The following is a 25,836-nucleotide window of genomic DNA, read 5'->3' as shown; positions in this document are numbered from 1 at the left end:
TGCTCGCTCGCTCTGTCTCTCTCTCAAAAATGGATAAATATTAAAAAAAAAAAAGAATGGCTAAAATAAAGAAGAGAAGAAAAAATAGGTGTTGGCAAGGATGTAGAGAAAAAAGAACCCTTGTGAATTGCTGGTGGAAATGTAAATTGATGCAGCTACTATGGAAAACAGTATGGAACTTCCTCAAAAAATTAAAAATAGAAATACCATGATCCGTTAATTCCACTACTTGGTATCTACCCAAAGAAAATGAAAGCACTAATTAGAAAAGATATATGCACCACTGTATTTATTGCAGCATTATTTACAGTAGCAAAGTTATGGAGGCAACCCAAGTATCCACCAATAGATGAATGGGTAAAGATGTGATATATTTATAGACACATACAATGGAATAGTAATCAGCCATAAAAGAGAATGAGATCTTGCCATTTGCAACAACACGAATGGACCTAGAGAATATAATGCTAAGTGAAATAAGTGAGACAGAAAGACAAATACCTTATGATTTCACTCATGTGGAATCTAAGAAACAAAAAGACAAACAAAGAAACAGACTCTTAGACACAGAGAACAAACTGGTGGTTGCTAGAGAGGAGGTGGGTAGGGGATGGGCGGAATAGATAAAGGGGATTAAGAAGTATTAACTCTCAGTTATAAAATAAACAGTCACAGAAATAGTCACAGCATAGGGGATATAGTCCATAAGATTGTAATAACACTGTTGGTGACAGATGATAACTACACTTATCGTGGTAAACACTGAGTAATGTATAGAATTGTTAAAAAACTTTTATCCTTTGTGAGGCGCCTGGGTGGCTCAGTCGGTTAAGCATCCGACTTCGGCTTAGGTCATGATCTCACAGTTTGTGGGTTTGAGCCCCGTGTCAGGCTCTGTGCTGACAGCTTAAAACCTGGAACCTGCTTTGGATTGTGTCTCCCTTTCTCTCTTTGCCCGCCACCCCATGCTTGTGCTCTCTCTCTCTCTCTCAAAAATAAACATTAAAAAAATTTAAAAAATGTTATCCCTCGTTAAGAACCCTATATGGTAGATACTAATACTATCCCTATTTTATAGATAGAGAAATACGCAGAGAATTTAAATACTTCGTCCAAGTTCACACTAGCTCGTAAGTGGGAAAGCCAGATAGCCTGGATCCACAGTCTGTGCTTTTAACCCCTAAGCTACATGCTGTGTCTCTACAAGGGGTTGCCGTGAGAATGAAATGAGATAAAGTGAGAGGTCCCTGGCACACTTCATAGGCCAGAACCACTCAGTGTGAGAAAGCTATTCGGTGCAAGTGCTCTGGTATGGAGGTTTTTATCCTAGTTGCCACTGGGAGGCAGTATTGCCATTCAGTTGGTTTCCCCTTGTGCTTTCATCCACAGAGGTGCAAAACCCCTTTGTCCTTCAAGTCTTACACTAGGTACCATCCTGTTTACTTTTACTACTTACATCTACTGTCATCCTCTTTGGGTAACCCATCAGTCCCAGGTCTCCCGAAGTTATTTGCAGACTTTGACACTTACCTCCTGGATTTTCCTTCCAGTTCAACTCCTATTGTTATTCTGGGTGTTTTTAGCATGTAAAAAAAGATGATTTATTTGGTAGATAGATGCACAGTTAATGAACATCTGTACTGGGCATTTAGCTAGTTCTGGGGGGAAAATTAATGGCATGGTTTCTGTTTCTGAGAAAGTTACAGCCTAGTAGGGGCCAGAGACACAAATCAAAAAGTGTAATCAAGTGTTATAGATGCATTTGTAAACCAGCTGTCTATTGGCATCAGCATTTTCCTTAAGACTTGGGTAAGATTGGTACGGGGAGCACAGGCACAAAATTGTAAATGGAATGGCACTTTTAGGAAACTGCCAGTAGTTCCATATGGACAGAGCTCAGACTTGAAGGGAAGGCCTGGTGAGAGATGGGGCTGAGAGGCAAGCCATGGCCAAAGCATTGCATGCCAAGTGAGGGAGTGTGGAAATAAAAATTATTTATCTTCCATTTTCGTTCAGCTTTGTTTAAAATTAAAATAAAGTATTGATCATATCAGTATTTGATGAGAAGTCTTGGGAGTAAATAATCTTGTTGAAATAAGTAAGTTGAAAATTTGAAGCACTCCTGTGCTAGTTATCTTCCTCTTTAAAAAGGTAAGAAAGAGAATATTAGAGAATATGGTCTGATGATGCAAGAGCATAGTAAAGAGAGACTATCTAGTTGGGGCCAAGGTCATATTTATGTTGAATTATGATAGGTTCAATCTCTTGTTATCATAAACTACTGAAAAGTAATAAAGAGCACCACTATATTTGTTTAATGGCAAAGTTTTAGCTTAATCTTATAGAGGTGATTCTTTGAACCACAAAGCAAATGATGGCCACAAAGCTGATAAAACATGTTATGGGACATTACAATTGTTTTTTAATCTATATATTTGATATCATAGATAAAATTAAATTTTTTCCACCTAAACTGTAAGTGAACCCATCAGTTTTTTGATAAATAACCTGCCCATATATGTATTATATGGGTTTTCTTATTAGTCATAAAACTACATATTCTTTGGGTCTAGCTTTCTCCTTGCAGACTGCTGAAAATAAAGAATAGCATATTCAAATGAAAACACATCAAGCCTTGTTCCCCCATAAGGAATTTGGATTGGTCAGAAGACAGTGGGGAGCCATGGAAGGCTTTTAAGCCAGGGAGAAGCATAATCAAAGTTGTGTTTTTGTGGAGGGCAGATCAGAGGGAAGAGAGCAACAGCAGGCAGAGCAATCCCCAGAAACTGTTGCTAGAATCTAGGTGATGAATACCTATGGCCTGAACTAAGTCAGTAAAGTGGAGATGGAGGAATTTGGGTGGACATAACCGATTTAAGGAGGTAGAATTAATATTGAACGGATGTGGGGAATGAGGAAGTGGTCTAGGTTGATTTCTCAGGTTTCAGGCTTGGGCAACTGGAGAGAAGGGGATTGTCTGGCACCTAGTGGGCACTTACTACATTCTTTGAGTGCTTGTTGAATACATTTAGGATAGGAAATAACATGAAAACGAGGAGGATCAGATTGCGGTGAGGCATCATTATTTCAGTTTTGAAAAGTTGAATTTGAGTTACCGCTGTGATACCCCCTAAGCACCTTATGCTTTTCTTTCATAGTCCCCACTAGTATGTAATTATATATTTATTTATGGGAATAGATATTTAATGTCTATTTTTCCTACTAAGACTGTAAGCCCTAAAACTTCAAATATCAAGTCTATTTTACTCACCTCTACTATCTCCGGTAATTTGGTAGGACCTAGCACATAGTAGGGATTCTGTTTATGAAATGAATGGGTAAACCCAGGTGGAAGATGTTCAGCAGGCACTTGGATATGAGGAGCTAGATCTCAGGAGTGATCTGGACTGAAGGCAGAGATTTGCAAGTCATTAGCACTCAGATCAGGGTTGAAGCTGGTGATGACTGAGGATGTGTATAGTGAGAAGAGAAGAAAGGCCAGGATAGAACTCTTAAAGACATTGACTTTAAAAACTGGGTAGAGGAGGGGGTGCTTGGCTGGTTCAGTCAGTAGAGCATGTGGCTCTTGATCCCGGGGTTGTGAATTTAAGCCCCACGTTGGGTGTACAGATTATTTAAAAATAAAATCTTAAAAAAAAAAAAAGTGGGTAGAGGAAGAGAAGCCAGTAAAAGACAATGTGAATGAGCAGGAGAGCTGGGAGAGCATGATTTCTTAAGAACCAAGAGGGAAGAGTTATGACAGGGTGCTAATACCAATTCCAATGTGAGTGGGGGGTGTTCCCACATATCCAAACCAATTCTTCAGACACCAGCTGGATGTCCTACAATTCAGCTCGATTCTGACACTATTGACCTGGAGATAGCATCAGATTCCATGGGTTAAGGGTTCAATCCCATAAGACTGCCCCACTTCAGATGCCAACCGTAAGCCCAGGTAATCACCTGTGCTTCTGCCCAACTGGCTATAAATCAGAGGGTCCCCCAAACCCCTCCTTGGGTTTGATTAATTTTCTATAGCTGCTCACAGACCCCAGGAAACCCATTTACTCACTAGATTACCAATTTATTGCAAAGGATATGAATCAACAACCAGAAGAAGAGATACACAGGGCAAGGTATGTGGGAAGGGGCATGGAACTTCCATGCCATCTCCAGATCTTCCTGAATCTAGTTTACACGTGTTCACCAACCTGGAAGCTCTCTGAACCCTGCCCCTTTGGGTTTTATGGTGGCTTCATTATGTAGGCATAGTTGATTAAATCATTGGCTGTTGGTGATTATACTCTATCTCTAACCCCTTGCTCCTCCCTGGAGGTCTGAAGGTGGGACTAAAAATTCCAACCTTTTTTTTTTTTTTTTTTAATGTTTAGTTATTTTGAGTGAGAGAGAGAGAGAGAGAGAGAGAGAGAGGGAGAGAGGGAGAAATTGAGGGAGGGGCAGAGAGAGAGGGAGACACAGAATCCAAAGCAAGCTCTAGGCTCTGAGCTGTCAGTACAGCCACCCAGGCGCCCCTAAAAATTCCAACCTTCTATTCCTGGTTGATTTCCGAGGCAACCAAGGAAGTGCTTTCCAAGTCATCTCATTAACATAAACCCAGTTGTGGTAGAAAGGGGCTTGTTAGGAATAATAAGTCACCCCTTTTACTTTCAGGGCTCTGAAGTGATTTCAGAGACTGAGGACAAAAGGTCAAACATTATAAGGAAAGATGTACCCATTGCTCTTTATCCCTCAGGAAATCTCAAGGGCTTTGGGAGCTGTGTGCCAGAAACATGATGAAGACCAAACATATGTGAAAAATATTTCTTATAAATCACAGTATTGCATACTGATATATGTTACAATATGGATGAACCTTGAAAACATTATGTTCAATGAAAGGAGCCAGTTACAAAAGGCCACATAGTGTGTGATTCCATTTATGTGAAATATCCAGAATAGGCAAATCTATAGATCTGGAGATTAGATTAATGGTTGCCTGGGGCTAGGGAGGGGAAGAATGGTGAGTGACTACTAAAGAGTACAGGGCTTCTTTTTAGGGTGAAGAGTGTTCTGAAGCTAGATACCCTGTGAATATACCAAAACTCACTGAGCCATACACTTTGAAAGGGTGAATTGTATGGTATGTGAATTTTATCTCAATAAAGCTGTTATTAACAGGGGCATCTGGGTGGTTCAGTCGGTTGAGCGTCCCATTCTTGATTTCAGATCAGGTCATGATCCCAGGGTCATGGGGTCGAGGCCTGCATCTGGCTCTGTGCTGAGCGTGGAGCTTGCTTGGGATTCTCTCTCTCTCTCTCTCTCTCTCTCTCTCTCTCTCTCTCTCTCCCCCTCCCTCTCTGCCGCCCCCACTTGCACACATACTCTGTCTCTAAAAAAAAGGAAAAAATAAATCATTAAAAAAAAAAAAGGGGGTTATTAACACACACAGACACACACCCTGGCTGCAGGCCCCAACACTAAGCAGTTGCAGCTCTTTGGCAGGGTGTGTGACTGTATGAAGGCGGAGACCCCAGGTTTCAAGCAGCTGATCTCAGATGGGCAATCTGAGTGGGCTCTGCCTAAATTAGTCAGGTTCCCCTCTTCCTTACTCCAGCAGACTTTTTTTTTTTAATTTTTTTTAACCTTTATTTATTTTTGAGACAGAGGGAGACAGAGCATGAATGGGGGAGGGTCAGAGAGAAGGAGACACAGAATCTGAAACAGGCTCCAGGCTCTGAGCTGTCAGCACAGAGCCCGACGCGGGGCTCGAACTCACGGACTGTGAGATCACGACCTGAGCCGAAGTCGGACGCTTAACCGACTGAGCCACGCAGGCGCCCCTCCAGCAGACTTTTACATCTTAGTATTCCAATTTAGATCAGAGGGTGGGGGCTGAAGGGATCAGGAAACTCTCTGGCTGGCCAGGGCAGCTCTTTTCTTTCTGCTTTTCATTTTGGTTATAACAGATCTGATTCTCTAGCTGAGCAAGGATGACACTGGTGAGAACTGCCAGCTTGGCCCAAGGGAGTAGAGTGGCCCCGGGCTCTTACCACAAGAGGGAGATGTTTTGAAAGCAGGGCAGAAGGTGGAGGGTGGGCAGCATGGGGGAGTGGAAGGGGCCACTGCCCAGTGGGATTCATGAAGTCCTTTCAGGTCTCCAGTACTAGACTCCCGAGTCAGTGATGTGTGTGTGTTGGGTTGGGGAGGGGGTCTGTGTGGGGAGAGGTCTTGGTAATGATTTTTTCAAAATTTTCTTTTAAAGATTTTTAAAAAATTTTCAGTAATCCCTATACCCAATGTGGGGCTGGAACTCACAACCCCAAGATTAAGAGTCATACACTCTACCATCAGAGCCAGCCAGGTGTCCCAATTTTTTCTTTCCTTGTGGTAGGGTTCCCTCCCTAAGGAGAGAAAACAAAAGAGAAAAGAGGGGGAACCCCCCCCCCAAACTTGAAGGTAACATGGCTATGCACCTATGTGACAACATCCCTCATGACCTTGTAAACTGAGACTACTTAATCAGACTACATGTTTGTGTGTGTTACCATATATGGGAGACAAAGAAACAGAAAATGTGTAAAAAAACTATGCCATGGGACTTTCGGGGCCCAGTTCTTCAGGTATGAACCCGATTGAGTGGTGCCGGCAGGAATAAAGTTGCTTCCTGGAAAGAAAAGCCTCGGTGTCACAACTCTGTGCAAGAATCCTGCTACATCCTTTTATTTATTTATTTTAATTTTTTTTTTGATGTTTATTTTTGAGAGAGAGAGAGAGAGAGAGAGAGAGTGCAAGGAGGGAGGGGCAGAGAGAGAGGGAGACATAGAATCCAAAGCGGGCTTCAGATTCTGAGCTGTCAGCACAGAGCCCCATATGGGGCTTGAACTCATGAACTGCAGGACATGACTTGAGTCGTAGTTGGACGCCTAACTGACTGAGCCACCCAGGGAGCCCTCCTTTTATTTAAAAAAAAAAAAAAAAAAAAAAAAAAGTTTATTTATTTATTTTTGACAGAGGGAGAAAATGAGAGCTGGGGAGGAGCACAGAGAGAGGAAGAAAGAGAATTCTGACCTGGGGCTAGATTTTACAAACCATGAGATCATGACCTGAACCCAAATCAAGAAGTAGGATGCTTAACTGCCTGAGCCACCCAAGTGCCCCCCAATTTTTCATTTTCTTAGCTTTGATTCCTGAAGAAAATTTCATCACCTTTTTGTTTCTGCTTTTAAATCTTCATTTCTTTGTTGTTTGGAAAAATATTGTTTCAAAGTTGAGGATGGTTTTATACTTGCAAATAGGAACCTCTGGGTATGCTCCTAAACTGGGTTTCTTGACACTGGCGAAAATCAACTCTTTCATAGTTAACATGGTAGCTGTGGGGTAAGTTTGTGAAACTGTGGGTAAGCAAAGGGGCCTTCTCTAATTAAATCGTGAGAATTGTGTTGCTAAAGTTTGGTAGTCTAGTTTGGGTACTGCCCTAACCCCACCCCCAACAATCCCACCCCATTTCCCATTGCAAGCAAGCTCTTAGCAGTGGGGAGTGGTGAAATTTTCCCTTTCTTTCTTTCTTTCTTTCTTTCTTTCTTTCTTTCTTTCTTTCTTTCTTTCTTTCTTTCTTTCTTTTCTTTCTTTCTTTCTTTCTTTCTTTTTCTCTTTCTCCCTCTGTCTCTCTCTTTCTCACCCTCTGTCTCTCTCCCTCCCTCCCTCACTTGGCCAGTAAACAGGGTTTAATAGTTACATTATTACTTCCCACTTGTTCTGTGGAGAACAGAGAAGAAGGAAAATTCCAAAGGCTGTTAAACAAGAAGTGTTTGAAATCTGACATATAGTCCCAAACAAGAATTCCTCAGGTAACATTTTTCCTTCTCTTTGTGGGATCTTATATAATGATATGAAATGAAGTGTGATATTAAAAAAAAAAATGCCCTTTGCTGGAGTATTTGCTAATTTTTTCCCATTTGGCAGAACTTAAGTCACTTTTTGGAATGAGGCTGAGATTGGAGAATGTTAAAATTTATTCTTGGACATATGGAACATCTTCAAAAAGAGTTAGAGGTAACCTAAAGTAAAAGACACATATACACTAAGGATATTAAAATGGAAATTGAGTGCTCGCTTGGCAGCACATATACTAAAATTGGAATGATATGGAGAGGATTAGCATGGCCCCTGCACAAGGATGAAACGCAAATTTGTGAAGGGTTCCGTATTTAAAAAAAAAAAAAATGCAAATAGGAGTACAAAAAGAAATAGAAAAAGTGATAGAAGAGAGAAGAAAAAAATGCTGTCTACAGAGGCTAAGAGAGGGGCTTCTGATCAGCTCAGTCGGTTGAGCATCTGACTCTTGATTTTGGCTCAGGTCATGATCCCAAGGTGGTGGGATTGAGCCCCCTGTTGGGCTCCGTGCTGGGTGTGGAGCCTGTTTGGAATTCTCTCTCTTTCTCTCTCTCTCTGTCTCTCTCTCTCCCTCCCTCCCTCCCTAACCTTCCCCAACCTTCCCCCTCCTGCTTCCCCCGCCTCTGCTTGCACTCTTTGTCTGTCTCTAAAAAATTAATTAATTAAAAATGAATTTAAAAAAGACTAAGAGAATTAACTATGAACATTAAATTTGGCTTTGAACTTCTAAGATAATATCAAGAACTAGGTAATTTAAAAATAATCAGTAGCATACTATTTACTTAGAAAAGACAAAGTCTCTCCTAGTACTAAATGCATGACAGGATTTATTATGTGGGGTCTTGCACACTGTACAGATGCACGTTGCTCTTGTTAAGAATTTTGCAAGCAAATGCAGAAGTGATTTGCCTCAGACTTTTTTCTTTCTTTCTTTCTTTCTTTCTTTTTTTTTTCAACGTTTATTTATTTTTTTTGGGACAGAGAGAGACAGAGCATGAACGGGGGAGGGGCAGAGAGAGAGGGAGACACAGAATCGGAAACAGGCTCCAGGCTCGGAGCCATCAGCCCAGAGCCCGACGCGGGGCTCGAACTCACGGACCGCGAGATCGTGACCTGGCTGAAGTCGGACGCTTAACCGACTGCGCCACCCAGGCGCCCCTCTTTCTTTCTTTTTTTAATGTTTATTTATTTTTGACAGAGAGAGAGAGAGCACAAGCAGGGAGAGGAAAACAGAATCCCAAGCAGGCTCCTCCCTGACAGCAGAGAGACCTATGTGGAGCTTGAACTCATGAACTGTGAGATTATGACCTGAGATGAAGTCAGGTGTTCAACAGACTGAGCCACCCAGGCGCCCATCTTTTTTTTTTCTTTTCTTTTCTTTTGATTAAAGAAGTATTTTTCTTTTTCTTTGTTCTTTTTTTTTTAGAAGTATTTTTATTTTTCTAATTTGAGTCAACATGCAGATCAAAAGTGGATGGTTCAGTGAATTTTCACAAAATTAATACTTAAGTTACAGCTATACAGGTCAAGCAATAGAACATTAACCAGCACTGCAGACAACTCCCTAATACCTCCCTCAATCTCTGACCCCACTCTCTTCCCCAAGGGTAACCATGAATCTGATTGGTAGCAACATAGATTACTTTTGCCTATTTATAACTTTGGGTGGGTGGAATCTACACGAAGTTCTTTTGTGTCACAATATTATATTTGTGAGATTCGTTCATCTAATTGTGTATAACTGTAGTTTGTTCATTTTTGTCACTGTATAGCATTCTGTTGTGTGAACATATTTCAACTTATTTATCCATTCTATTGTTGGTGCATATTTGGGTTGTTTTCAGCTTTTGGCTATTACGCATAATGCTGCTATGAACACATCTTATGATGCACATATGCACATATTTTGTTGCCATCGTTATTATGTACCTAAAAGGGGAATCTTTTAGTATAAGAAGGTGGATCTTTATCTTGGGTAGATAAGGGCAAACCATTTTTTTTTCAAATTGATTGAATCAATTTACTCTTTCACTGGGAATGCTTGCTTGTCTATATTCTTGCCAACACTTGACATTGTCAACTTTTTTTCAGTTAAAACATTATGGTGGGTGCATAGTGGCATCTATAATGATAAACAGTTATTGGCTTGACTGACATCTAGTCTGTATGCCCAATAGGGGAAGAAAGAGTGTTGTGGTGGATCAGTCCATGAATCCATGTACTGATTATAGACTTGCTCTTAGGATCAATGACTAGACTGATTGGAGTTTATAGACAAACCCAGGTCTGAAGATTTGAAAGGAGGGAATAAAGGCTGCCTCTTATTTTGCCATGCACTATATTGCAGAGAGATAGATCCTCTGCTTGAGATTGAAGAAAGTCAGGGTGAACTAGCATGGTCCAGTATGGTGATAAAGAGCTGATAGAAATGATTAAGGACGTTGCAATACATGGAGTTTCACATACTATGAAAAAGTGGTGGCTGAATGCACCAGACAGTTTGAGTTCTCATGGTGAAATCTTCTTTTGAATTCTGGAGGAAGAGGTAGGGCTTATAGAGAAAGGCCTAGAATGGCACTGATAAAGCAGCAGCAACCAAAATAATACTAATAATATCTAACAATAATACAGTGTTTTTTTGTGTTAACTCATTTAACTCTTTCAACAAATCACTGAGCTGTCCTTTTCCCATTTTGAAGATGTGCAGCCAGGTACAGAGAGGTTAATCCACTTGCCCCAAGCCACACAACAAGTAAATAATAAAGTCTGGATTTGAACCGAGGTAATCTGGCCTCAGAATCCATGCTCATGATTTTATGGTGTCCACAAAATTAGGGTTGGGGGCAGAGGAGCTCATGCAGAGAGATTCTTGGAAAGGAAGAAAAGGAAAAGTAGGCAGGGAATTAGCCAGGTAGTCTCATTGATATCAACTAGTGTTCTAACAAATGAAATACATTCTGCACTGTTGCTAAAGAGGAAAATCATGGAAGTCTGAAACATCTCCAGATTTATATGTGAGAGTCTTTGGCACACAACAAGCACAATGGCTGGGTAGGGAAGCCCAGTTTAGCAGACAGCCTAACACTGAGGATTGCTAATCTTCCCTCCTTTTCACACCTGTATCAGGTTTTTATGGTTGCTCTACTGAGGGATAGATGACAGAGTATCATGGCTGGTTGCTTTTGGGTTTCTGGGTTGCAGAGAAACCAATCAGGGGCAGTAGTTGATATTTACATTTCTAATATCCATGCCAGTGGTTAGGGACCCTATATTTACCCAGATCCCCAGGCAACCAGAAAGGTCAATTCTTGGGCTCCAAACCCTCCTGCTTTCTCCTTGGGGCCCTGTCACTAAGACCTGGGCTGGGGAATGGAATCTGGAGACTGATAATTGGGAGGGAGGAACAAAGGAGGGACACCCTAGTGGGTGCTTAGGCAGAGATTAAACCATCTCTGCTTTCCTGGAGCCCCTGGACATGGCCTAATTCCCCACACCCTCCTTACACCTTTGTTTCCTCTTCCCCTAGCTTCTCCTTTTTCCTCATACTTACATTGCCCCATTCACAAATATAAATAACTTCCCTTGGAGAAGAGCTCACTCTAAATGGGGAGAGGAGGAAGGAAATCTCAGGCTGGGAAGTGGCCAGAGTGACCTCTGACCTCTATATAGTTCATGTAGATAGTCTCAGGACCAAGTGTCCAGGATAGAATGGGTCAATGACTGCACCGTTGGTAAAGAAAAGGCTTGGGAAACACCTATAGAGTCATGTTTGGACTCAGTCATCTCCAGCCCAAGGAGGTAGCTCAGTGAAAACAGAGCTCTACCTCTCTTACTTAGCAGAACCCAGCCCTCAGTATTGCTCATCTCCTTGAGACTTCTCCCAGAGAAGACTTTGCCTTTTCTCCTCTCAGCCTCATTCGGGTTGTTCCCCATCCTTGCCAACGCTTGTTATTTCTTGTCTTTTTGGCTCATATATATATATATTTGTTTCTGGGCCATTGATTCTGTTCCATTGATCTATTATGTCTGTTTTTATGCCAGTAACATACATCTTTGATTACCATAGCTTTGTAGGATAGTAGGATAGTTTGAAATCAGGACGTGTGATGCCTCCAACTTTGTTCTTCTTTCTCAGAATTACGTTGGCTATTTAGGGATCTCTTGTGCTTCCCTAAGAATTTTAGGATTCTTTTTCTACTTCTGTGAAAATGCCATTAGAATTTTGATAGGGATTGCATTTATTTATTTATTTTTTATTTTTTTGTTTTTGTTTTTGATAGGGATTGCCTTTAATCTGTAGATGGCTTTGGGTAGTATGGGCATTCCAACAATATTCTTTTTTTTTTTTTTTAATTTATTGCTTTAAGCAATCTCTACACCCAATGTGGAGCTCAGACTCATGACCCCCAGACCAAGAGTTACATGCTCTTCTGACTGAGCCCTGTCACTAAGACAGGTGCCAGGTGCCCCAACAATATTAATTCTTCTGATCCATGAACATGGGATGTCTGTCCATTTATTTGTGTATTCTATTTCTTTCATCAAAGTCTTATGGTTTTCATTGTACAGATCTTTTACCTCTTTGCTTAAATTTATTCCTAAGTATTTTATTGTTTTTGATGATATTGTAAAGTGAGTTTGTTTTCTTTATTTCTTTTTCAGGTAGTTCATTATTAGTGCATAGAAATGCAACTGATTTTTATATGTTGATTTTTTTTATCCTGCAATTTGTTTATTAGTTCCAACAGTTTTTTGGTGGAGTCTAGGATCTGCTGTATATGTTGAACCGTCCTTGCATTCCAGGGATTTGAAACTGGAAGTCATCCTAGGACTCCCCCATCTAATCACTAGGTCCTAGGACATCTGCCTCTTGTATATTCTAAGTCCTCCCTTCCTCCTCAAACCCACTGCATGGCCAACTCTTTCATCTGCATGTCTTCGTTCAGATGTTGCTTTCTCCATGAGGCCTACTCTGACCACTGTATTTAATGCTACAAACTATCCTTCCTCCAGTACTCTTGATGCCCTTTATTCTGCTCTTCCTATTTTTTCCAAAGTGCATACACTCTTCTAACATGTTTATTATGTCTATCGTTTATTTTATTTATTTATTTACTTACTCACTTACTTACTTACAGTGAGTGCACACACACGAGCAGGGGAGGGGCAGAGGGAGAGAGAGAATCCAAGCTGGCTCCATGCTTAGTGTGGAGACCAACGTGGGGCCCCATCTCACCACCGTGAGATCATGACCTGAGCTAAAATCAACAGTCAGACACTTAACCAACTGAGCCACTGAGGCTCCCCTGTTTTACTTATTTAAAAGCTTTATTGAGATATAATTCACATATATAGTTCATACATTTAAAGTATACAATTCAGTTGCTCTTAATATATTCACAGGGTTGTGTGATCATCACCAAAATCAATTTTAGAATATTTTTATCATCCTAAAAAGAATTCCCTTACTCTAGCATTCACCCTCCATTTCCTCCAAATTCCTTCAACCCATCCCTAGGCAGCTACTCACCTACTCTTTGTCTCTATAGATTTGCCTCTTCTGGAAATTTCATGTAAATTGAATCATATTGTACAATATGTGGTCTTTTGCAGCTGATTTCTTTCACTGAGCATAATGTTTTCAAGGTTCCAAAGCAACTGCACCATTTTATGTTTTCACCAGCAGTGAATGAGGAGTGAGCACTTAATGCAGTGCCTGGCACATAGTGGGTGCTCAATAAATGTTTATTGAATGTATGGATAAGAAAATGTAGGACATAATCTACATTTTTTAGCATGCCATCCAACAGCTTTCCTGATCAGGTCTCTACCTATTTTTTTCCAGCATTGTCTCTTGCTATTCCATGGCCTCTAGCCTTATAAACCTCTTTGCCTTCTTACATCCTGTTCCTGCTGCCTGGGGTATCCTTCTTGTCCTTCTGCTTTGTGTGCTGAGCTTCTGTTCACCTCTAACAATATGTCTTCCCTTAATCCTTTGGCAAAAATAGGTGCTTTCTCGTTGTCTTCTCCACATTTTCTTAATAATTTGTTTCTATTTTGGGGTACCTGGGTGGCTCAGTTGGTTGAGCATTCGACTTTGGCTCAGGTCATGATCTCATGGTTAGTGAATTCGAGCCCTACATTGTGCTTGCTGCTGTCAAAGCAGAGCCTGCTTCTGATTCTCTGTTCCCCTCTCTCTGCCCCTCCCCCACTCATGCTCTCTCTTTTGTTGTGTGTGCGCTCTCTCTCTCACAAAAATGAATAAACATTAAAAAAAAAAGCATGTCATTTTGAAGACAACCTCATGTTTATTTAAAAAATAATAATTTGTTTCCATTTCTACATCCCCTACTAGTTCTGTGAGCTTCTTAAGGATTGGCACTCTGGCACTCTTCTACTCATCTGTGTATCCTCAGTGCTTACCCAGGGCATGGCACACATTTAATAAATGTCTGTTTCAATGAACAAGTAGAGGAAATAGCAAGAGCAATACCCCAGAGGCAGAAATACACTGGTAAGTTTGAGAAACAATAAGTTTTCTAACTTGATTTGTTAAAAAACAAAATTCAACTGAGTAAATTTGAGGATTTAATTGATTTTATTAAATGATTCATGAATTGGGTAGTATCCCATTTAGCAAGTAGAGGGGAGCTGTCCTGAGCTGTTTCCTTGGAAAAAGAAAGATTTCTAAAGGCAGTGAGAGTGCATTAAAAAAAAAAAAATTATTAGTAAGGAATGTATTATTTAGGCAGGATTGCCCTCCTAAGGGGAAAGGGTCTATGGGGGATTATCTCCTAATGTTGACCAGGAAATTCAATTTTGTCTGGTTAAAGTTACATTCCCGGGGAGGTTGAAACTGTAGTTAGCTTAGGTATTAAATCTTGGTATACAGACATGGGGCCTTAACATAAGTGACTCCATTTGGGGCCTGTGGTTTTCTTTTTAAAATTACCCCCTCTTGATCAGACTCTCAGTTTAAGTGAGACATGATAAAAAAAATTTTTTTTGAGATATGATAAAAATTTAAAGCATTAGCACCACTCTCAGCTACCATTCTGTAGTTTTCATAGCTATTAAAAAACAAAATTCAACCCAGTAAATTTGAAGATCTAATTGACTTTATTAAATGATTCATGAATCAGGCATCATCCCATTTAGCAAGTAGAGGGGAGCTCTGAGGAGTTATACAAAATGGGAGGTTCTTATAGGAAGGAGAGTGAAGCAAGAAAGTTATTAGTAAAAGAAAAGGATTGTTCTAGGCAAGGTTGCTTTCCTTTAGGGGGAAGAATAAGGGATCTTACCATGCAAATTACCCCATTTTCCTTTGGGGGATGGAAAAGGCCCAAGTGGCAGGCTCATAGGTGCTGATTGCAAAATTCCTGACTCACTGGTTGAGCCTATATTTCTCGGGGAGGATGAAATTACAATTAAATTAAGTATTAAGCCCTGGTTTGGGGACTTGACCTACATGACACCATTTTGGGCCTGTGGTTTTCTTTCTTTCTTTCTTTCTTTCTTTCTTTCTTTCTTTCTTTCTTTCTTTCTTTCTCTCTCTCTCTCTCTCTCTCTCTCTTTTCTTTCTTTGTCTGTCTGTCTGTCTGTCTGTCTGTCTGTCTATTTATTAGGCTCCATGCTGGGCATGGTACTTGAACTCAGGAACAAAGTGGAGCTTGAACTCATGACCCTGTGATCAAGACCTGAGCTGAGATCAAGAGTCGGTTGCCCCCCGGGGCGCCTGGGTGGCTCAGTCGGTTGGGCGTCCGACTTCAGCTCAGGTCACGATCTCACGGTTCGTGAGTTTGAGCCCCGCGTCAGGCTCTGAGCTGATGGCTCAGAGCCTGGAGCCTGCTTCCTATTCTGTGTCTCCCTCTCTCTCTGCCCCTCCCCCATTCATGCTCTGTCTCTCTCTGTCTCAAAAATAAATAAACATTTAAAAAAAATTATAAAAAAAAAAAAAAGAGTCGGTTGCCCCCCTGAGCCACCCCAGGTGTCCTTGTGGTTTTGTCTTTTCTTTTTCTTCTTCTTTCTTTCTTTTTTTTTTTTTTGTTAATGTTTATTTTGTTTTGAGAGAGAAAGAGAGCCGTGTGCACATGCATGAGTAGGGGAGGGGCAGAGAGAAAGAGGAGAGATTCCCAAGCAAGTTCCAAGCTGTCCTCGCGTAGCCCTATGGGCTCAAACTCACGAACCATGAGATCATGACCTAAGCTGAAATCAAGAGCTGGACACCTAACCAACTGAGCCACCCAGGTGCCCCCGTTTTCTTTTTAAAACAGCTTTTGTTGATCTTTTGTTATTCAAAGGTCATGACATGTTTTTGCCTAATCTGAGATATCCACAAGTTACAACTTCAGGTTCACAATTTTTGAGTCAGTTATCCTCTTTGTTCTTTTTCTGATGTTCTAGTCTTAAGGAGATTATTTGGTTGGTGGTCAGTGGCTGTGAACATACATTTAAAACTTTTTTTTTTTTAATGTTTGTTTATTTTTGAAGGAGAGCAAGGCAGAGCATGAGCAGGGGAAGAGCAGAGAGAGAGGGAGACACAGAATTCGAAGCAGGCTCCAGGCTCTGAGCTGTCAGCACAGAGCCCGATGTGGGGCTCAAACTCACAAACTGTGAGATCATGACCTGAGCAGAAGTCGGTGCTTAACTGACTGAGCCACCCAGGTGCCCCGCATTTAAAACTTTTGAGAGAGTACAACACACCAGGGAGATTATTATGATTATTATAATTCCCAGTGTTTGAAGTGTACTTTGAAGCCATGGTCCCCAAGATCCAAACCAATCAAAATCAAATAAATCAAACAAAGACCCAATGGAAGGAGTCACCTTTTTGAGCCAAGTGGCTTATTCAGTGATCTTATGTAACTGAGTTTTAACCTTCCCAGAAGTGTTAATCCAGGTATAGCATGTGGTGTTGGCCACAGCAGAGACACCTTGTTCAGCTAACAGATATCAAGAGCTATCCTATTATGAAGAACAACTTTGACTAGAGAGTCTAAGGATCCTTGTCGGGCAGCTATTGTTTTAGCAAAATTCTGCAATATCTTCAAGAGTTAGGGAGAAGTTTCTGATCATATTCTCATTTGTATTTACTCCTAAACAGGAAAGTATGGCCCTCCAAAAAAAGTGAGTCCTAAGACATGAATGCCTCCGGGTAGGTTTTTTCTAATTTGGTAATGACAGTCCAAGGAAACTGACCAATGAGATGTCTTGTTTCACTTGTGAAAATTTAGGGACACAGATAACCTAAGAGGCATTGCCCAGCTGTGTGCCAGCTATCTAGGCATTGTAGCCCCATGGATAATGATAACTACCACGGACAAAGGCAAACCCTGACAAGGCACAAACCAATTCCACTAAGGTGGCACTGTAAATGGACAGGTAGGAGATTTTGATGACAAATCCAGTAGTCTGAAAGGCAAAGGTTTTCACTCCTAGCCATGGCCCAGGAGATGTGGATGATAGTGTTGTCTTTCCAGGTGAGTGCCAGAGTAAAGGAAAGAAAGGGAAGAAGAAAGGGTTTTGTATTTAAAGTATGAAGTCTTGATCTGGCATCTTGGGAGGAAACAGTCTACCTCAATGTCAGCTACTTCTCTTCCTAGTCACTTTGATTTGGAAGTCTCCAGTGCCTGGGTAGGACCAGATGTCAGGTGGGACCTTATTCAGCTATGAGATACATGTCCAACGTTTAATTCCCTAAAGTTTGGCTGCCATCTGGGTAGCGAAGAGGACGTGATGTAGTCACTTCTAAGGAGGTTCAAAGGCAGTTTGAACTTTTCTCTTTTCTTTTTCTTTTACCTGTTTTTCTCTTTTCTCTTACCTGTTCCAAACCAGAAGGGTGGGAGAAAATTGGAAACATTAATTTGGAGAGTTGTAGCTAGATTTTTGAGGAGACTAGAAGAATTTAGGATCCAGTCCAGTTTACAGGTATATAACAGAACCTCAAAGACAATTAACCAGATTAGAATCTGGTTACAAAGATGTAAGCATAATTTCCTCTCTCCAAAACTACCCTCATTTTTTAAATAGTAAAATTAATTTGTTTGCATTAAACTTTGCCTGATTATTTATGTAAGTGCAGCAAGAATGAATAGTGAGTGACTATATAGGCTCTTTGTAAAATTGCTTTGCTGGAAACTTGTAAGCAAGGTGCCACGTTGATTTTGTTTAAGGGTCTTTATTGACTCTGTAAAGTTACCCTTTGTTCCTTCAAACTGTCTAGTCATTTTGGAGTCCATGCCCATCTCTTTAAAATACGACATTCCAGGAGCACCTGAGTGGCTCAGTCTGTTGAGCGTCTGACTTTGGCTCAGGTCCTGATCTCGTATTCGTGGTTTTGAGCCCTATATGGGGCTCTGTGCTGACAGCTCAGAGCCTGGAGCCTGCTTTGGATTCTGCGTCTTCCTCTCTCTCTCTGCCCTTTCCCTACTTGCACTCTGTCTCTTACAAAATAAAATTAAAAAAATGTTAAAAAAATATGACATTCCAGTTAAAGCTTTGGTAGTATAACCAATGTTTCTAACTATGTCCTGTTAAAAGGAGAACAGATTCTCACTGAATTTATGTAAATAGCTAGTTATTTTGTCATGAAAAGAATACTCAAGAGTTTTTGGAGGGATTGGGTAGGGAGAGAAAGTAAATGTTTAATCTTTGTTCACAAAGTTATATATTACCAAATTGTTGATAGTTTAAATATGAAATATGAAAAAGCAAAATTTAAAACAAATTTTTAAATGTTTATTTATTTATTTTGAGAGAGAGAGAGAGAGGAGGACGAGCAGGGGAGGGGCAGAGAGAGAGAGAGAGAGAGAATCCCAAGCTAGCTCCATGTTGCCAGTGCAGAGTCTGATGGAGGGCTCGAAGTCACAACTTGAGGTCATGACTCGAGCTGAAATCAAGAGTTGGACGCTCAACTGACTAAGCCACCCAGGTGCCCCTTAAAAAAAATTTTTTTTTAATGTTTATTTATTTTTGGGAGAGACAGAGAGTGGGGGGGTGGGGGAGGGCATGCAGAGAGAGAAGGAGACACAGAATCCGAAGCAGGCTCCAGGCCCTGAGCTGTCAGCACAGAGCCCGATGCAGGGCTCAAACCCATGAATCGTGAGATCATGACTTGAGCTGAAGTCGGATGCTTAACTGACAGAGCCATCCAGGTGACCAGGCGCCCCTTAAAAAGCAAAATTTTAGAGAACCAGTGATGTTTTATTTATTGTATTGTATTTTCATTTCATTTCATTTCATTTTACTTTATTTTATTTCATTTTACCTTATTTTATTTTATTTAATCTATTTTTGAGAGAGAGAGAAAATAAGAGCAGGAAAGGGGCAGAGAGAGAGGGAGACACAGAATCTAAAACAGGCTTCAGGTTCTGAGCTGTCAGCACAGAGCCAGATGCAGGGCTCGAACTGGTGAACTATAAGATCATGACCTGAGCCAAAGTAGGATGCTCATCTGACTGGCCACCCAGGCAGGTGCCCCCGTTTTAAACAAGAGTCATAAAAATTATAATCCTCTTTCTCAGTTCATTTAGTCCTGTGTTATTAATTACTATTCTGTTTGAATACAGTTTTTCTGCTAGTTTTGGAAATTCTTACCCAGTTCAGTTGTATGATCTAAAAGTTATCAGAAATCTATATTCTGGAGTACTTGTTAGATTCCTTTTCATGAACTTCTCTGAAGGTAAAACACATTTGCAGGAAGCGTTTGTAAAAACAACTGAGTAAAACAGTAACTGTGTGTAAATGTCTTAAAAAGGTCATGGTTAAAGGTCTGATTAGAGTTCATTACAATGTGACTGACAATGAAATTTGGTTATTTCTGTTACACAACACTTCAAGATAATAACTAGAATTACAAGTGATAGCATATTCTAGGACATATCAAATTTCTAGGTTTCATACAATTTGTAGAACACTTATTTACATAACATGTATCTACATAAATATAATCAAGGAAGGTTTAGCATCACTTATTTTACAACACTTCCGTGAAGTCTAACATACCAAATAAACCTAATTGGTTTCATATTTCTCTTTTATGAGGAGAACAAATCTTTTAAAATGTTCTAGGGACCTTTAGGAAAACTTAAATGTTTGCGGTCAAAAGACTTCTTTAGAATTTGATTTTGGAAAGTTTGTCAAAAGATATCAGAGAGACTTTAAAACTCTCAGTCAAATAGGATCATAGGTCATTGTGAAACAATACTCAGTTATCCATTTAACCAAAGTGACATTAGGACTTTGTGGACAAATGCAGAAAGTTAAATAGTTGTAAAAAGCCTTGACTCTTTTAACATTAAAAAAACTCAGTTTTTTTTCTTCTGAGTAATGAAAGATCTGATAAAGATAAAACATAGAACCTTTGCTTCTCTAGGCAAATTACATTAAAGGTAAAGATAAACCTTTTTTACAGTGTTTTATTAAGGACAGACCAATAATCTAAGAAAACCATTCTTTTAACAGAGGAAAACCAAAATCCTAATTTTGCACCAGTATACTCTTGACATTAAAACTCAGTCTTAAACAAATTCTTTTTAATCTTAGCTAGCTTGACCACACATTAAAACTTCCTTGTCAATGATTCCTTTTCCACAAACCTTTTACAACTTCTGTTATAGCAAATACTCGATGCCCAGGAAGAGACAAGCGACATGCACTTGGGGAATCAGGAAAGAATGTTTATTTCACACAGGTGCCAGCCTAGCAGAGTCGCCTCCAAAGGCTGAGCCCTGAGCCTTGGCGTCAGCCTGTTTGTGGGTGGGATTGCAGGGGCTCAAGAGGAAAAAAAAAAAAAGAAAAAAAGGGAGGGGCCACTTACCAGTTGTGCTGTGAGGGCAGTTGGTGGATGCCGGAAGAAAGCAAGATTACAGAAGCCAAAAACAAGTAAGGGGCGTATCCGGCCTTGGACATCTGGCTGGCCCCTTTTATCTTGCTTTCACCAGTTTTCCTTCTCACTTCCTTTTTTACACAATTAAAAAAAAAAAAAGGTCTACGACGTGTTCTTTTCTTTTACATTCAGGTTTTGTCCTAAGTTTTCTGCCCTTAAATAACCAGCATCCCATCTAGCAAGCAGAGGGGAGCTTCACTGAGCTTCAGTAAAGGAAAGGTTTTACAAGGCAGAGAGAGGGCATTGCGTGAAGAGAAATGTATTATAAAAAGGAAAGTATTGTCTAGGCAAGGTTGCCCTTCTGAGGAGGAATGCGTCTATCAGAGGATTACTTCCAAGAAATCCAGTTTGGCTGGTTAAAGATTACATTCCGGCAGGAGTGGGGGGAGTTGAAACTGCAGGTGATGTATTAAGTCTTGGTTTACTGATTTGGGGCATTAATGTAAGTGACTCCATTTTGGGCTTGTGATTTTCTATTTAACAACTGCAAACTGGCCTTTGTGAGTTGGATTATAGATGCAGGGCCTAAAATCATCTGGTGAAGGGATTATACTTTCTCTGGTGGGCCCCTGGGGAATGCTGAAGGGGAATGACATGGCTTAAGACTGGGCCTGAGAAAAGTTAACCCAGCAGTGGTGTGTAGAATGAACTGGAAAGTAGGAGACAAATTAAGAGGAGGCTTTAGGGGTGCCTGGGTGGCTCAGTCGGTTAAGCGTCCGACTTCAGCTCAGGTCATGATCTCACAGTTCGTGGATTCGAGCCCCGCGTCAGGCTCTGTGCTGACAGCTTGGAGCCTGGAGCCTGCTTTGGATTCTGTGTCTCCCTCTCTCTCTGCCCCTCCCCCATTCATGCTCTGTCTCTCTCAAAAATAAATAAAGATTAAAAAAAAATTTAAGAGGAGGCTTTAGGCCAGATGAGAAGAGTGAAAGTAAAATCCCAGGTAGAGTGTAAGAAAGGGCAGAGGAGTGAGAAATAGTATTAAAGAATCTGTAAGATTTGGTTTCCTTTCCAACCAAGGTCCAGCAGAATAGCTCCCACAAAGAAGGGTGGTGAGAAGGAGGGTTGTTCTGTCATCAAGGAGGCAGTGACCAGAGAACACACCATTCACATTCACAAGTGCATCCACGGAATGGATTGCACGAAGTGTGCCCCTCAGGCACTCAAAGAGATCTGGAAATTTGCCATGAGGAGATAGGAGCTCCAGATGTGCATGTTGACAACCAGGCTTAACAAAGCTCTCTGGGCTAAAGGACTAAGGAATGTGGGCTAAAGGAATAAGGAATTGTTGCATCCACACGACTCCTGAAACAGAATGCTTCGGGCACCAGTGACAGTCACAACAAAGTTTATTGCAATGAGAGGCAAGGCCAACCCGATCGGGACCGACACTCTTGACCAGAGTGCGGCCTCGAACAGCCAGGGTACAGAGTTTTTAGAGCCGACCACATCATCTTATCGTCACCTGGGAACAGAACAAAGAAATAGTCCCCAGATGGGGGTGGAAACAGTTCAGACCTTCTGCGGTTAAGCCGCGGCCAGTTGACCTCCTTGACCCTGCCTCTGGCCCACCTTCTCAAAGTTCTCAACATGCCCTTGCCCCGATGCAATCAAACACCAATCCAGTTGATTTCCCTTGAACTTTTGTTCCCTTGATTGATAGGACAAGGCTGTTATCTCTTAACCTACAGTGTCAAAACAAAGCTGTTATTTCCCAAGGCTACAGGTTAGCCCTACACCACAATTTAACCCTTACAGAATGTTCCATACCATATCTATGCGTGGTTGTCCAGAAAACATAATGAGGATGAAGATTCACCAAACAAGCTCTATATGTTGGTTACCTGTGTACCTGTCACCACTTTCAAAAATCTATAGTTAATGTGTATGAGAACTAGTCACTGATGGTCAAATAAAGGTATAAAATTGCCAAAAAAAAGAGAAATCTGTAGGGTTTGGAAAGTGACTGAGTGTGAAACGTGAGGAAGATGGAGGAGCCAAAGACTGGGTAAGGCTTTGCAGCCAGGTGCTAGGCAGAATGGTCAGGTTGAGTAGTGCTGTCTTGGCTTACACTTGCTTCTATGTGTGTTTGTGGAATTAGATACTTTCTAAATATCTACAGAGTGGGGCATCTGGGTGGCTCAGTTGGTTAAGCATCTGACTTCCGCTCAGGTCATGATCTCGAGGTTCATGAGTTCCAGCCCCACGTTGGGCTCTGTGCTGACCGCTCAGAGCATGGAGCCTGCTTCATTCAGATTCTGTGTCTCCCTCTCTCTCTCAGCCCCTCCCCCACTCTCTCTTTCTCAAAGATAAATAGAAAAAACATTTTAAAATTAAAAAAGGTATCTACGGAGAAGGAAAAGGCCTGCAGGGACATGTACTGTGTATTGTATTATAATTACTACTTTCAAGAAAAAAACAAATTATGCAGGGAATACAACAGTGACATATAATCGTAGTCAATCAGTTGGGTGCAGTGGCATTGCTTTTTGGTTTTGTTAAAAACAAACAGGGTCTTCCAGAAGTGGATAATTGTTTATTCTGTTCAGTTACATCCTGGACTGAAGCCTTGGTGTAGGTGCTGTGTCCGTTATAAAGATGAATCATTCACAGAACCGCGCCAGGCATACCAGTCCAGGTGGAGAGCTGAGTTACATGGGAGAGGTATGAATAAATTGTTATGGGAGAGCAGATCTATCTGCTGGTTGACGATCTATCTGCTGGTTGAGAAAGCTTTGTATGGAGGAAGTGTGAACTGCTGAATCTTGCAGGACAAGATACTATTTGACATGCAGAGGTGAGCAACAAGGGCATTTATGGAAAAGGAGTGGGAAGAGCAGAGCACAAAAAAATGGAGAACAACAGGCTTTTTGGTTTGGATGGAACATAGGCAGTGTGAGTGGGCCTTGTACACCCAAAAAAGGTTTTACGTAGATTTAGATGATTTTTAGTAGGTTCAGTGCTTTTCAGGCAGTAAGATCAGCAGAGCTGTGCTTTGGGAAACTTAACCAGAGAGCACTGTGTGGATGAGAGGGGAAGGGACTGACGCAGTGGGGGTAGTGAGAAGGCTTCTATGATAGGCCAAGCAAGAGGCACTGAGTGTTGAAGGCTTGAACAATGGATGTGGCCATAGGAATGAAGAGGAGGGGACAGATGCTCCTTGACAGCCTCATCTCCTCAAGGGATGCATTTGGCAAGGAAGAGGAACTGTCAGAGCCTTGAGACTAAAATGTAATACAGATAGAAATTGGGAATTCTAGAAGAGAAGCATTTTTAGGAGAGAAGATGATGAGTTCTGCCTTGATATATTGAGTATCTGGCTAAACGTCTGGCTGGAGGCTATTTAAGGAAATTAGAAATGCAGGACAGAGCCTCAGAAAATGGTCAGGTCGGGCTTATAGATCTGGATAGCTGTGTGGAGGGGAGAGTTGAAGCCTTAAGAAGGAATGAGATTGCCAAGGAGGGAGTGAGGAGCAGGCAGGGAAGGATTCTGGGACAGAACATTGGGGAATCTTTGCATTTAGGGTGTAAGGAAGGAGAGGAGGAGCCGAGGGGGAGGAAGGAAAGGGATGCCGTGATGGAAGCAGGAGAACCAGGCAAGCGGAGTATCTTGGAAGTCGAGGATGGAACGTGTTCCCAGAATTGGGTAGTCAAGATGGAGCAGGTGATGGCTTCTGACTGTGAGAGGAGGGAGCTTAGGTGTGAAAAGTAGGCCAGAAGCCAGTCCATGGAAAGTGTTCAGGGGAGAGATAGTAGGGTGTAGTGATTTGATCCTGTCTCTACTACTCATCGTCTGTTTGGCTTCGGACAATTGACTTAATTTTTGCCTAAATCCATGCCTCAGTTTCCACATCTGAAAAATGGGCACAATGATTGCACAGACCTCATGAGGTTTTTATGTGAGGATCTGTATGTGTGTGTGTTGCTTTGAACAGTGCCTGGCACAAGTTAAGTTCTAAATGACTGTTCACTATTATTACTATGTGCCAAGCTGAGGAGTTTTGACTTTCCCTGTGGGTGATGGGAGTCATGGACAGGCCCCAACAAACGCATGGCATGATCTGAAAGCAATCACTTCCTTTACCCAAGACCCAGTTGGAATCTGAGAATCAGATAAAATCACTAGAAAAAAGAAAGTGCTAACTATTGCAGTGATATCTGAGAAAGAAGAAAGATAAAAGGCCTTGGGAATTGGCCGCTAGGTCCTTGGTGAGCTCTGAGTTTCCAGGGAGTGATGGGAATGGATGATGGAGTACAAGGGTTTGGGGAATGCATGAGCCATGAGACAATAGAGACCCCATACTTACGCTCTTTGAATATTTTGACCATATGGGGTAAGAGGATGGTTATTTAGGAGGGTAGCATGGAGGAGGAAAGACCAAAGAAGCAGCCCAGAAGACAGACAGTATAGAGACATTTAGAACAGAGATGTCCGCAGTGGACGTTGCATACCCTGAAACGTGAGGCAAAATGTGGGTATGAATTAGATTGTGCAGGCCATTGGTTTGGAAGTGAGGAGGATGAAGGTGAGCTGATCTGGATTTTGGCAAGGAGGCAAGATGTGAGCTCATCTGTGGAAGGAGAGCCCGATGATCATGAGGTTGGGAAATTGAGAAGGTTGGGAAAGACTTGGAACAGGTGTTATTGGGAAAACATAGGACAGGGGTCAGATAGAGGCAGATAGAGGATTTATCTTGTATAAATGAAAGTCCAACCAAGATGGGGTATCATTGATTTGTTGTAGAAATAACCAGTTTGTTTTCTGGCCTTTCTCTAGTTCCGCTTGGCACTAGGGAATGTGGATGGTAAAGGCTTTGGGGGTGCCAGGAAAACACCCCTCAAGTGGCTGGCCGTGGGACCTAGATTGTGTAAGGTGGTAAATGAAGCCATAAGAGGACTGTAATAATAGACTGAAGAAAGAGAGGGCACGGTGGGAGGAAAGAGACAGGGAGGAGTGAGGGAAGGAGGGGAAAAGCCCTAAAGATGAGGGGGCTGTAGTCAGAGCTGTTTCAACTTTCAGGATCTTCGTGGGGGAGCATCTTCAAACAATGAAGATGAAG

General features: G+C 41.4%; 2 protein-coding genes and 1 non-coding gene across 5 annotated transcripts in view; 2 read left to right on the top strand and 1 right to left on the bottom strand.

Moving 5' to 3' along the window:
• Positions 1 to 21,092, bottom strand: part of PRIM1 (DNA primase subunit 1) — a 50,284-nt gene extending 29,192 nt beyond the window's left edge. Inside the window, exon 1 of the mRNA XM_086713044.1 lies at positions 20,711 to 21,092. The gene's annotated coding sequence lies outside the window, so the exon portion shown is untranslated. The remainder of the gene's footprint in view (positions 1 to 20,710) is intronic.
• The window catches only part of HSD17B6 (hydroxysteroid 17-beta dehydrogenase 6), a 48,814-nt gene that overhangs the window by 2,224 nt on the left and 20,754 nt on the right, over positions 1 to 25,836 (top strand). Inside the window, exon 1 of one of the 3 annotated variants that reach the window (XM_086713047.1) lies at positions 23,324 to 23,440. The exons of 1 other annotated variant lie outside the window; for it this stretch is intronic. The gene's annotated coding sequence lies outside the window, so the exon portion shown is untranslated. Of the gene's footprint in view, positions 1 to 23,323; positions 23,574 to 25,836 lie in introns of those variants that run through there. One more of the 3 variants, XM_086713046.1, reaches the window with a different exon arrangement.
• LOC112863998 (U6 spliceosomal RNA) lies at positions 8,106 to 8,211 on the top strand. Its single transcript, XR_003223929.1, has one exon. It is a non-coding gene; the product is annotated as a U6 spliceosomal RNA (small nuclear RNA).

This window comes from Puma concolor, chromosome B4 (genome assembly GCF_028749965.1).
Source record: "Puma concolor isolate L17-30 chromosome B4, mPumCon1.1.hap2, whole genome shotgun sequence".
Taxonomy (NCBI): domain Eukaryota; kingdom Metazoa; phylum Chordata; class Mammalia; order Carnivora; family Felidae; genus Puma; species Puma concolor.
Note: the sequence above shows the minus strand (reverse complement) of the source record. Positions and strands in the feature narration are given on the sequence as shown.